This window comes from Patagioenas fasciata, chromosome 24, assembly GCF_037038585.1.
Source record: "Patagioenas fasciata isolate bPatFas1 chromosome 24, bPatFas1.hap1, whole genome shotgun sequence".
In the NCBI taxonomy this organism is placed as follows: Eukaryota; Metazoa; Chordata; class Aves; order Columbiformes; family Columbidae; genus Patagioenas; species Patagioenas fasciata.
In genome coordinates this window covers 3,246,634-3,259,058 of record NC_092543.1, presented here as the reverse complement: position 1 = coordinate 3,259,058, position 12,425 = coordinate 3,246,634, and the positions used below count along the sequence as shown (strand labels likewise).

The window sequence follows — 12,425 nt, the reverse complement described above, 5'->3', positions numbered from 1 at the left end:
TCGGAGAGGAAATGCTTGGAGAATGAGTAACATGTCTGCAGTGGAGGGTGTGCGTGAGGGAGAGCGAGCATCGCTCCTAGAAACATTGACTGATGAGTTCATTTTAAAATCCAAGGGCATATAGCTGGTAAATTAGCACATATTGCAAATATAGTCTGGTGTGAGAGGCAGCACTGCTGCCATTGAGCAGAGTGGGGGGGGCGAGGAGAGGAGACTGTGAGCTCTAAAGTCACCTCAATGCAGACGTGGGGCGTGCGATTTCCACGGGCGGCTGCAGTGTGGCGGAGGGGGGCAGCGGGGGGGAAACCGACATAGCAGCGCTGGATTTTATTGTTTTAAAATGCAGATCCAGCCAGGGGGATGCTAAGCGAAAGGGCTGAAGCTCCCCCACTCCCCCCCATCCCCAAATCCTTCCCTCGCAGCCCCCTGAACCCCGATAGGGAGGGAGGGGGTACCCGGGTGGGTCCCGGGGCCGGTGCGGCGGGGATGCGGCGACCGAGCCGGGGATGCGGCGACCGAGCCGGGGATGCGGCGACGGGTTTTTCCCGGGAGCTTAAGGGATTATTGGGGAGGGGTGAGTGGGGCTGGTGTGTGTGTGTGTGTGTGTGTATGTGTGTGTGCGAGGCTGGCGGCGGCGGGGGGAGCCGAGTCCTTATTCTGTTAAAGATTTAAGTAGGCATGCAAGGAATCTCTAGGATAGTTGGCAAAGGGCGAGGGTGGGGAGGGGGGGGAAGGATCCAAAAGAGTCTGTAACCAGACACTGAAGCTTTCCAGGAGTGAGAGTGTGTGAGAGAGACGGAGACGGAGCGAGAGGAAGAGAGGGGGCAGTGTGGTCTAGTACATTTTCATCTGGTCGTTGATTTGAGCCTGATGCTTGCTGTCCCTCAACAGCCTCCCTTGCCTGTATTTTTTCTTTCCCCCTCTCCTTTCCCTTCTACTTCATCGAAGCCTAGGGGAGCGAGGAAAGATTAAATGTGCTTTCTAAAAGGCAGCCACTTCATGCAGCTATGTCTACTCCAACCCCCAGCTACCCCCCCACTCCCCCTTTTGGAAATAAAAAAATAGAGAGAAGGGGGAGACAGAGAGGGGGAGAAGGAAGGAGGAGGAAGAGGAGGACTATGGTTTAATGATGTCGGGACTGGCTGATCCAGAAGGAGGAAAAAAAAAAACAGAAAAAAAAAAAGAGAAAAAAAATAATATTTGAGATCCTGGACGAGGAAGGACTTTGGTGAATGGGCTCAGACTGCTGAGGTGAGAAAAGGAACGGAGTGAATGATGATGATTCCGTAATGGTGCCTGTTACCGCTGCCCCCCCTGTGCGGCGGCGGGAGCGGGGCCGGGGGGGATCTGCTTTGGGCGAGGAGCGTTTTTAAACCCTCGGGTACGTTCCGGCTTCTCCCGCTGGGCCTAAAGCGGTTCCAGAGCTGGGTGAAGGGCGCAGATCCATATTATTTATTTGGGGGGAGAAGCGGGGGGGGGGGGGGGGGGGAGGAAGAGGGAGGGAAGGGAGAAGAGAGGAGAAGGAGGTGGCAGGCTGGGGACGAAATGCTGCTCTCGGTTATGGCCGGCGTAAATTTCCATTGGCTGGGGTTGCACAAGGTGCTTGTGGAGGAGTCGGTGCAGGATGGAGTCCCTTTTGTGTGTGTGTGTGTGTGTGTGTGCGTGTGCGGTGCTCGGGGACCCTCCTCTCCCGGGGAAGCGGGTTTTTCTCCAGGTTTTTTCCTTTGCAAGCCCGGCAGGGGAGGGTGGTCGGTGCCTCCTCCCCGCTGACAGTCTGGGGTTCGCTCTGGCATCAGCCGCCCCCAGCTGATGCAGGAGTTGGGAGCGGGCCGCAGCTTGCAGACCCCCCTTAATAATAATAATAATAATAATAATAACAACAACAACAACGGTGGGAGCGCGGAGGGAGGAGGGCGGCAAGGAGCTGCGGAGGAATTTGGTTTCTTTTTCCCCCCTTTTCTTTTCCTTGATATATTCCCTTAAAAAAAAAAAAAAAAAAAGAGAGAGAGAGATGTTTTAAAAATGCAAGCGGCTTGCCCAGCTGCACACACCCACCCTCTCGCCTCCCTCCCCCGTTTTGCGCACAACCGCACACACGCTCGCACTTCGCTCGCTCACCCGCGCTCGCTCGGGTGTCAAAACCCGCCGGGCACCCAACCTGGTCCGGGCTCTGCCCCTTCCCCAACCCCTTCCCCTTCCCCAGCCCCGAACCCGCCCGGGGGTCCCGCCCGCCTCCCCCCTCCCCACCGCCGGGCTTTTCCCCCCTGCTCTTGGCGCTGAAGATCGGAGCCTCCCCCGCTTCCAAATGGTGAGTTTCTTACCTGATTTTTCTCGCAACTCGGGGGTTTTTTCTCCATCCCCGCCGGCCGCGGAGGGGGCGGGGAGGCAGCGCCTTTATGCTGCTGCACGCTTTGTGCCAGGCGGCTGGAGGGAGAGCCTGCATATTCCTGCTCTTATTTCTGCATTCCTTTTCGTTGAAACAATGAAAATAATTCCGTCACTGCCCCGAGCTTCCCTTTCTTTCTTCCTCTTCGTTATTTAAATGCGGAGACTTTTTCACGCGTTTGGCGCAAGCGACCTTGTTGGGAGCTGTAAGGAACCTGCCGTGCCTTGTCATTTTTGTATAAACGATTAAAAATGGAATGTATTCTCTCAACAGAGAAGCTCTTTCTTTCCACCTGTGTGTCCTGTTTTGTAATCTCGAGCCATGAATTGAACTTGCCTGCTATTCTTTTTCTCTTTCTCCTTTTTACCTTTCTATTTTTGATCCCCGTTTGGTGGGTTTTTTTGCAAGAAGTAGTTTGTTGCGCCCCTCTCAATCCCTGAGACCCTAACTTGTGATGTTTAGCTTTTAAATCCACGGGTTAGGCTCTTGGGAGCTGTGAGTTGTGCTTTGACATCTTTCTTTTATTTTATAAATATATCCTCTACATATATGTGTACGCGTGTGCGTGTGTGTATATATATAGACGTATACACACACATAGGATAGTGTTTAGTAAACCTTTTAAGGGAAAAAAAAGTGCATCTTTCCTCCTTAGGGTTGATCGGTTCATAGCAGGGCGGTGGTTGTGGCCATTTACTGTAAAAATCCAGGCTCAAATTAAAACCAGGGTTTGCATGACATATGTTTTTCTGTGTGTATATTCGAGAGATAATTCTACAGCTGATACAGATACGGGGGTGTATGTGTGTACACATCTAGTGATTATTATATATGTGTGTGTAGATAAGATAGACACGATACAGATGCATGTAAATATATTGAGGTGTGTGTATAGATACACATATGGATGATACGTGTGTATGAATATGTATGTAGGTAAATAAAACCCTCGATATGTATATATATTTACATAGGTAGCTATATTAATACCCACCCTTGTGTTTTTATATTGAAAGGGAGGTTTGCCTTGCTGCAGGCCACTGCGTACGGCATCGCTTGCTCTATTTCTTTCTTATTTTGATATATTTTTCCTCGCCCCCCCTTCTTGAGAGCAACACAAAGTACCCTGAGAGCGTAACAGTAACAGCTCGGTACATTGGTGCTTGACCTCAGCTGAAATCCCAGCATGCCTCATGCTTCCAAGTTTCAAACCCAACGATTAATCTTCGAAATGTGCTCTATGGACACACAACCCCCCCAAAAAATTAAAACAATATATATATTAAAAAAAAAAAAAAGGTGAAAAAACCCACGTGTTGGATCTTATGGATCGTTAGGTCGAAAATAAACTGAAGAATAAAATGGTTGCGTGTACCAACTGCTAAAAAGAAACTCGGAGCGAATGTTGAAGTTTTGTTTCAGTCCTTTTCTAGAACATAAAGTGCTTTTCCAGGCAAAATTATGTGTAAATGACAAACCAAAAATGTTAAAAATACTTCCTGCTGCTGTTTTTTTCTTGATGAGATTTTTATATTGCTGTAAAGTGAATTCTGGTTGGAACTGTATTTCTTATCTCTGTTCTGCAAGGCGATTTATAATGAAGTTACTGTACCTTGTTATGGCACCGAATTCCTGTTTGATACGTGAATGCAAATGCTTAAACTCGAACACAATGCACCAAAAATTAACTGTTGGTGTGACACTTTGCTATTTAATAGTGTAGATGGTTTATTAGTTGTTGAACTGGAAAAGGTTGCTTGTTTTATTTCTATTTGTTTAGCTTCTTTTTATCGACACTGTAATTTCATTTTTTTACCTCTATGGAAAAGAAAAATACCAACAAAGCCTTTTACCGCTGAATTTGTACATTATTCCAATCGCTCTCTAATTTCAAAGCGAGAAACTTATTCCGAGTTGAATTTATTCTGCATTATAAATCAGAATACGATACGCTAGAGCCCCAAAAGTGGGGGTTTTGCTGGTTTTCATCGCCGTTTCCGCAGCACAGAAGCGCAGGGGGGAGCGCTTTTGTTTGCGGGGGGGGCTCCGCAATATCCCCGCACCCTCGGGGGGGTTTTTTGGGGGGGAGCCCCCGTGTCCGAGCCCCCAATTCCTCCCGCTATTGTCTCCGCGCTGCCTCCGCCTCGGCTGCGCGGTGCGGAGCGGAGCGGGGGGGCGGGAATTGCGCGGGGCTGCGGCAAAACAATGGCCGGGGGGGGCCCGGTGGGGTCCCGAGGGGGGTCCCAGGGGGGGTCCGGACCCGCTCCCCGCCCCGCAACGCTCCGCACCGGCGCATAATTGGGAGCGGGTTCAATCACTCCCAGTCTAGACTGGCCCAGACGCATCAATTAGAGGGTGCGGGGCCCGGGGTGGGGGGAGCGCGGCCGCGGGGAAAAGATGAAATTAAATGAAAATAAAATAAAATAAGGGATTAAAATAAGGAGGAAGAGCAAAAACTGGGCTCCCCCCACCCTCCTTTTCTAGCGGGAAAAAAGAAAAAGAAAAGAGGGAATAGCGACTGAAATAGAATGTATTTTCTCTCCCCCCCCCCCGCCCACCCCACAAGGACAAACTCCATAATTCAGGGCGTGCGGGTTCAGGGGGGTTTCTCAGCCAGATTGGAGCATGTGAGCTGAAGAAATGTCAGCGTTATAGAAACTTAATTGCGTTATAAATATCCAGTTGGAATAATTCCTTTGTAATCAATCCAGAGCTGCTCCTGCAACGGTTTTCTACCTTCTGCAGACAAAAGGAGGGATATTGCGCTTTGGGTTTATTTTGTGCTTTAAACATAAAGCTGTAAGGTTTTCTTGGCTTAGTGCTACGTAGTTCCTTCAATGAGAATTTCATCGCTCTCTGGGCTTGTACATTTTCACTGGAATAAAAGGAAGCAGTGGACATAAAGATGATTTTTTTGTCTTAAGAGGAAAATTGCAGAGAAAACAAATGTTGGTTGCTAATTTAATTAAAAAATAGAATAAGTAAGTCAGACTGATACTGAAGATCCTGAAAGAATACCAGACTGGGACTAGTTTTAATTAGAAGTATATCTAATATGCTATCATGAGGTTGAATATAACGCATTCCTAAGTATTCTGTGCAAGACATGCAGATAATTAAAAAGGCAAAGAAACAAAGCGAGGAATATTTTTGCAATATTATTTGGTTTTAAATAACGCTAATTTTGCAAAACTGGAGCATTTAGGAGTTTTAGGTGAGCAGCAACCGTAGCATTGGGCTCTGTGGCTCTGACCTCGTTGTAGCTGAGCTGGAACTTGCTTTCCCAAGTTGAAAGGTTTGGTGGCACTGAAAGGTAAAAAAGGTCCGAGGCATTTTGCAGTTTGCCATTGTTGCTCTTTTCTTTCCAATATACCAATAGACCTATTTTTTGTTGAATTTGTTAACTCTTTAATTTCTCTGCAATGAAGCCTTTGGACTTACTTCAATACTTTAAAGTGATGAAATGCTTATTCATAGCACATTTATGCATAATAATAGAAGACACTGTCCTACCCAGAGTACAAGTTACACGTTAATCTTCATTTCTAACGGTTGTCAGATGATTTTGGATATTTTGGTGGCCTCTTGCCTTTTGTGCTGCCCTAATTTTGCTCACTTTTCCGTAAGGTGAAGAAGTTCCCACCGTGGGCTCACAAAAGGCACAAGTCAGAAGGAAAGAGCATCCCAGTTCTTCTTCACTCTTGGGAACACACACATTGTTTCAATAATCCGGGCAATAAATGCTAATTAGTAATGCTTAAGGACCCTACCAGTCAGAGTAATTATCATAATTTACCTCTTCCTTGCTAAAAAACATTCCTTGCTGATTTAAAATGTTTGGAGACGATGGTTTCTTTCCTCTTCCTCTGTTGCATTAGCACTAAGTCCATGGCTCTGCTGCAGCGTTGAAACACGTTGCACTTATTGCACAGGGAACTGGGGATAAACACGTGCAAAGATCTTCCCACATATACAAAATGATTTTAAAATGGGTATTTCTTTTCCTTTGCCTTCCCTCTCTGCTCCTCCCTTCTCCAGCACCACCAAAAACCACTTAGAGAGGGAGAACAAAGGAAATCGCCAACTATAAAGGCATCATTAAGTACGAACAGCAACAGCAAGATAGAGTGTGTGATATGACAACATATTTTAGTGCACAAAAGTAGAGATAATTAAATAATTCAATGGTATTCTTAGCTGATTAGCACAAAGATCTTTCAGAAGCCATCAAGAAAATGGATCTCATCAAATCTAATAATATGCTACATTTCCCCAAGATCCCCTATTTTGCACTGTTGCTGCTGTTTCGCCACCTGATCCAATAACACGGAAGGTTACAAATAGTTGCTCATTTAATTGGGCTGTTTCTCCAGATCATATTTTCTGCATAAGGCGAGGAAGTGAATCTGTAGAACCGGAATTTTCAATATTAGTCAATAATAGAGAAAAAGATCATAGCTTCAGAAAAGCCAGATCTATTATAAGTGCTCCATTAAAAGGATTAAATTATCAGCTCGGAGCCATTCTTGGGTTGATTGCGATGAGGCTGACTCATTTTGATCTGGAGTTGGTGAATGAGTGCTGGAGTCCAAGATCTTTTTATAGAGTTAATTGGGGACCTAGATTGCCTGTTTTCAGCTTTTCTAGAAATCCAGAAGCGCAGGGCAGGGTCTGGGAGCTCTGGTTTAACGTGGGCTCTGATTTCAAGGCCAAAGCATCGTCTCGTTTGCCAGTGGCACAAACTGGGAGAGCCCCATTCTCATCGGTGGAGTTGTTTTAGGTTTCCAATAGCAGGATTATAACTATCACACTGTGCAAACACTTTTTCCTCGAGGTGTCTGAGGTTTTTAGCTGCAGTCAGTGGCTGTAGATGTTCACGACTGCAATCCAGCTTGGCAACCTGCAGATCCTATACAGGGGAACATGGACATTAACCTTTGCTACTGGAAAACTCCGTTAGGCATGTTCTCAGTAATGAGGTGCATCAAATATTACTAAGAATATCTCGTTGTATTGTTCAGAATATCTCATGATACTCCCTTGATCTAAATGTTCACGTGATGCATTTACAAACTGTAATTTACTGCTTCTATATTCGATATATCCAAGGTTACTTTTTCCTCTGCCAAACAAAGGAATGCCTGAAAATTTGACTCTGCCACTCACTTAAACATCTCCTGTTTGGAGTAAAAGGTCAGCGTGCAGCTCACCCTTAAAATAATTGAAGGGGGCATAGATACAGCGCTGGTTCTTTTACTCTGGCCCCGAACCGGACTTTACTCCTGTATTACAGTTATGATGAATATTGACTCCATGGACTGCCCAGACAAGTGGGGTAAGATGCTATGGTTTGTAATTACTTGTTATGCATGTAAGGTAGAGCTTATAGGCTCAGCCTAAAACCAGGTAGCGATAGCCCTAGGACAGGGAAAGAGACTTTGACCTGCTCAGAAGGGATGGAGGCAGATTTCTAGAAAGTAAATGGAATATGAGGGGGAAAAGGCACCAAAAAATGCGTTGCCCAAGGAAGCATCATTAGCAAAGCAATAATTCATGTCTCCTGGTTTACAGGGCTGCTGTACTTAATCGTATGCATTCTTTCTCTGTGGAACTTTCCAGGTTGTGAATGAGGTAACTGATACGCCCGGGGACCCTCTCGTGTACCCCCAGATGTAATTATGAAAGAATATGTTACTTCTGTGAGCAAGTAATGCATTTTCTTCTCTTCTGTTTTTTGTCTCATTTGCGAAATGTTCTGGCAACTGTGTTTGATACATGAGGGCGTTGCAACTAATTAAAAAAATATCTCTTTTTCATGCTGAAAGACGATTCTGTGATCTGCACGGTAGTCAAAGTGACTGCGGAAGGCTGCGACTGCTGCGATTGTTTTTAATTACCAGCTCTTCCCACGCTGTGGTCAATGAATCTCCCATCTCCTGGACTGAAATGTCTGACACTTGTAGAGTCATTTATTTGGGGTTGAGTCGCACACCTCCAGCAGCACTTTAACAGTGGGCTGATGCTACGCTGGCTATAATTACATTTCCTTTAAGGAGCAGGGAGTGGGGAGGGGTGAAAATAAGCTTTACCTTGTGCTTCTCATGCAGTCCTTAGAGTGAGGGGTGGTGTCCAGCATCAACTGTTGAAGGATGCCTTGGGTGCCGGAGAAACGAGCAGATTAGCTGTGGCAGGACTGATTTCTTGCTCCTCATGTCAAACAACCAACATTTGGACCAGAACCTGCTGCTCTTTGTGTTTTGTTGGACGCCTTTGGAAGACGGGACAGACGGGGCGGCCCTTTGGTGGCAAAGAGGAGGATGAGCTGGGTCTCCAAACAGCTCCCTCTGGCTGCTCCAAGAAGCTGAACTGGTGGCTTCTGGTCCCTGGAAGCCATGTCTGATGGTCACAGAACATGATACACTTCTCACTTGACTGCTAACTCCACTTTTTAAGCTGAATCATGCGAGAAATGCTGTGAAACATCAGACATTGAGTAGCTGAGGAAGAGTCTTCTCAATGCACGAACTCATTTCTGGATAAAATCTGAGTCTCACCTGGATTCCAGCTCCTCCGGAAAGGACAAAAAGTGGCCAGGAACAAAAAGATAATCAGTGGGCTTTGGTTTTCTTGTGCATGTGTGTTTGTATCATGTCTGAACCTGCAAAGAGTATACTTGGTTATTCACAAGGAATCCAGTAAATAGCGAATCTGTAAATCAGTTCCTTCCAGTGTGTTTGTCTCATTTGCTCCCCCCTTTCCCCCAGGGTGTCCCCAGTTCCCCGGGGGTCGGCACTGGGTTATTTGGGGTTGGGATGGGGGGACAATGGTGGGAAGAGGGTTGGGGGGCTCCTCACACACAGCCTGATCAAAATTTGCCTTTAAATCTTTTTTTCAGCATATTTTCACAGATACGCGTCAGGGTAAGATGGTGATTTAACAGATCTCACTGTCGAAGGCCAAAATACACCAAAACCTCATGAAACCTGTAATTCTCGTACGTTACAAAGGTAATTCAGAAATAACAGTATAACTTATGCATAGTTCCTATTCACCTTTGATCTTTTTCATATGACCTGATATACCCCGTGTAGTTTTGGGGTATAATGTGGATTTTGGAAGATGCTGAAACGTAACAAGAGGGAAACCCTGGGTTTGAATTAGCGGTGTCTTTACGTCAGCATTCAGTTCCTTTTGGAACATCTGAGTAGAAGAGTTAAAAATAGTGATCAAAACCCAGAAACACATGACATTTTGGTACAATTGCCAAAAGTATTCAATAGGAATCTAAAAGTCCCCGTATTCCTCAGGCAGCCAAATGGTTCTTTTCCTTACAGCTGTGCCACGCAAACTGGTGTTGTGAAGGCAAATAAAATTGCTCCACTTTCCTTCTTTTTCATCCCCCCTCTTTTATTTTTAATTTTTTTTTTTTTTTTAAACAATATCCTAATTTGCTTGCAACACCCCAAAAGATACAGGGAACTGCTGGAGAGTCCAGCGCAGCCACCAAGATGCTGGAGGGAGTGGAGCATCTCCCGTGTGAGGAAAGGCTGAGGGAGCTGGGGCTCTGGAGCTGGAGAAGAGGAGACTGAGGGGGGACTCATTCCTGGGGATCAATATGGAAAGGGGCAGTGTCAGGAGGATGGAGCCAGGCTCTTCTGGGTGACACCCAGTGACAGGACAAGGGGCAATGGGTGCAAACTGGAACACAGGAGGTTCTACTTAAATTTGAGAAGAAACTTCTTCCCAGTGAGGGTGTCAGAGCCTGGCCCAGGCTGCCCAGGGAGGTTGTGGAGTCTCCTTCTCTGCAGACATTCAAACCCGCCTGGACCCCTTCCTGTGGAACCTCAGCTGGGTGTTCCTGCTCCATGGGGGGATTGCACTGGATGAGCTTTCCAGGGCCCTTCAACCCCTCACATTCTGGGATTCTGTGATTCTGTGATGTGTTTGATCCTCTCCAGGTTGGAATGTATCTGTTGGAAAACAACGCAGGGCTTAACGTTCTAAAACACACAGAGCGATAGGTGAGTGTGTTTTGTTCACGTGTGACCGTACCCTGTTACTCAGTCATTCCTCACTCCTGCAGCAAGTGGATCTACCGCTTGTGCATCTCAAGGCGCTTTCTGCAGGGACCTGAATTAACTCCCGCAGGTCCCTCTGTGAGGTGGGTATGGAAACGTCCCTGCTCCTTATTCACACGGGCAGAGAATCGAGTCTTCCAAAGGCTTTTAACCACCGTGTCCTCCTTTCCACACTTTCCTTTTGCTGATAACATGGAGTAAGACTATTCATTTTCAACCCAACTATCCAAAAATCTATCAAAACCAGTAGAATAAAATATTATATGTATATAGATATATATAGATATATAGATATAAATTCTGGAACAGGGAAAGGGAGACTGGCTTTCAATACAGAGGGCTTGCTTTTCAGAAGCCTGGGGTTCTGTTATTCTACACCAAACACCTCTGAAAATCAATTTAACTGGAAGCACTGTTTAAAAAGTTTGTCTCCAGCGTTTTGCCCGAGATGGCTGAGCTGGTAATTAATTGGATTTCAGTTCACTGACACCCAGCCCATCACTACAGCTGTAAATCGCAGCACCTGCTATCACTTGCCTGATGCACCCTTGGTTTTAAAACATTTCCTTTAGAGCCTTTTTGCAGACACCTCGACTATGGGTGATATAGCCGTGGAGGGGTAAAGCTGCTCCTTCGGGAGCTCTGAGTGCTTTTTGACTCCTAACCAGCATCGCCTCCCTCCATAAAGCGGTTTTGAATGGTCGGAGCCGACCGCGCTACATTTGGCAGCCTGAATATTTTCTACACCCGTAAGGATTTTACATCCTAGCAAAGCTACTTTCTTACATTTATTGGGTCACTTTAGGCAAATTTCAACACAAACGGAACCATTCGCTTGCTCTTTAGTATGAGTCTTGGGGGAAAAGAGATTTGCTCTCTGCACTCAGAAGTCCAGGCACATTTTGGGGACCCATAGGCTCCATCTACAGCCCGTTTAGCATCTGAGCTCCAGCTTGTGAATGCTTCATATGGCAAAAAATACGCCTTATTTTTCAGCTTAGGTATTCCTGCGTACCCTAGTTAAGTGAGACCTGAAAAGTAAAGCGTGTTTTTTGCCATATGATGCATTCACTTACACTGGATGCTGGGATCCCTTGTGTTTCGTTAACTCCACTTCTACTGGAGTCAATGGAGCAACTGGGGGGTCACATTAAGGTAAATGTTTCCAACGTAGCCCAGCCCAGAATGGTTTGGAAGCCGTGATTGGGGGGATAAGTGGGAGGGGTGTTCACAGAGCTTTTGACTTGGGCAGAACCTGCCCCTGCTTTTTATATTGCCTGGGCTGGAATACATTTTCTTATGGATTTCAGCTTTTCCCTGCTTGCTGCTACAACAGAAGACAAAGGTAATGGGCTTTCTGGTGTCCTATCTCTAAGCGATTAATTATTGAAATCTTCAGCATCGTTGATGCATCTTTGCTTCCTCTATAAACCAAACATATTTTTTCTGCTGGAGGAGATGCAGAAGTAAAGATGCTTTTAATGAGCACTTGAACATACCTTTTTATGAGTTTATTTCCGAGTTTTGGCTTTTTCTATCTGCAACCTCCAGAGCCTTTTGTCTCCTTCCTGAGAGCTGGGCTTTGGTTGATGCAAAAACCACACGTGCAATGGGACAAATCCTTTCTTAAGCCGAGTCTAATGTTATTGTCGGAATTGCACCAGGAATGATTTTGACACAGAGGCAGGGAGATCGGATGGTAAAGCACTGAACCAAGGGCTCATCGGCAGGACGTCGTCTTCCTGCTGGGATTAGTCGAGCCCGTTCTCCCAGACACTTTTTATCCATATCAAGAGGAAGTTTGGAACTAGATTTAATCTATTTCCCAGAAGTCACTGGTGCTTTTGTGTAAAATGAGGAGTTTGTTGTTTGGAGCCGTCACAAGACTTTCTCCGATTGGTGCATCAAAGAGATGGATTCATTTGATATATAAGGGCCATAACAGTTATAACCATCTCTCG

At 46.0% G+C, this 12,425-nt stretch overlaps 1 long non-coding RNA gene across 2 annotated transcripts; it reads left to right on the top strand.

Moving 5' to 3' along the window:
• Window positions 1-314: 314 nt before the first annotated feature.
• On the top strand, window positions 315-9,104 carry LOC139825554 (uncharacterized). Of its 2 annotated transcripts, none has more exons than XR_011735660.1 (2): window positions 315-1,251; window positions 8,006-9,104. It is a non-coding gene; the product is annotated as an uncharacterized lncRNA (long non-coding RNA). The 2 variants fall into 2 exon arrangements; XR_011735661.1 differs by lacking the exon at window positions 315-1,251 and adding an exon at window positions 1,977-2,308.
• The last annotated feature ends 3,321 nt before the right edge of the window (window positions 9,105-12,425 follow it).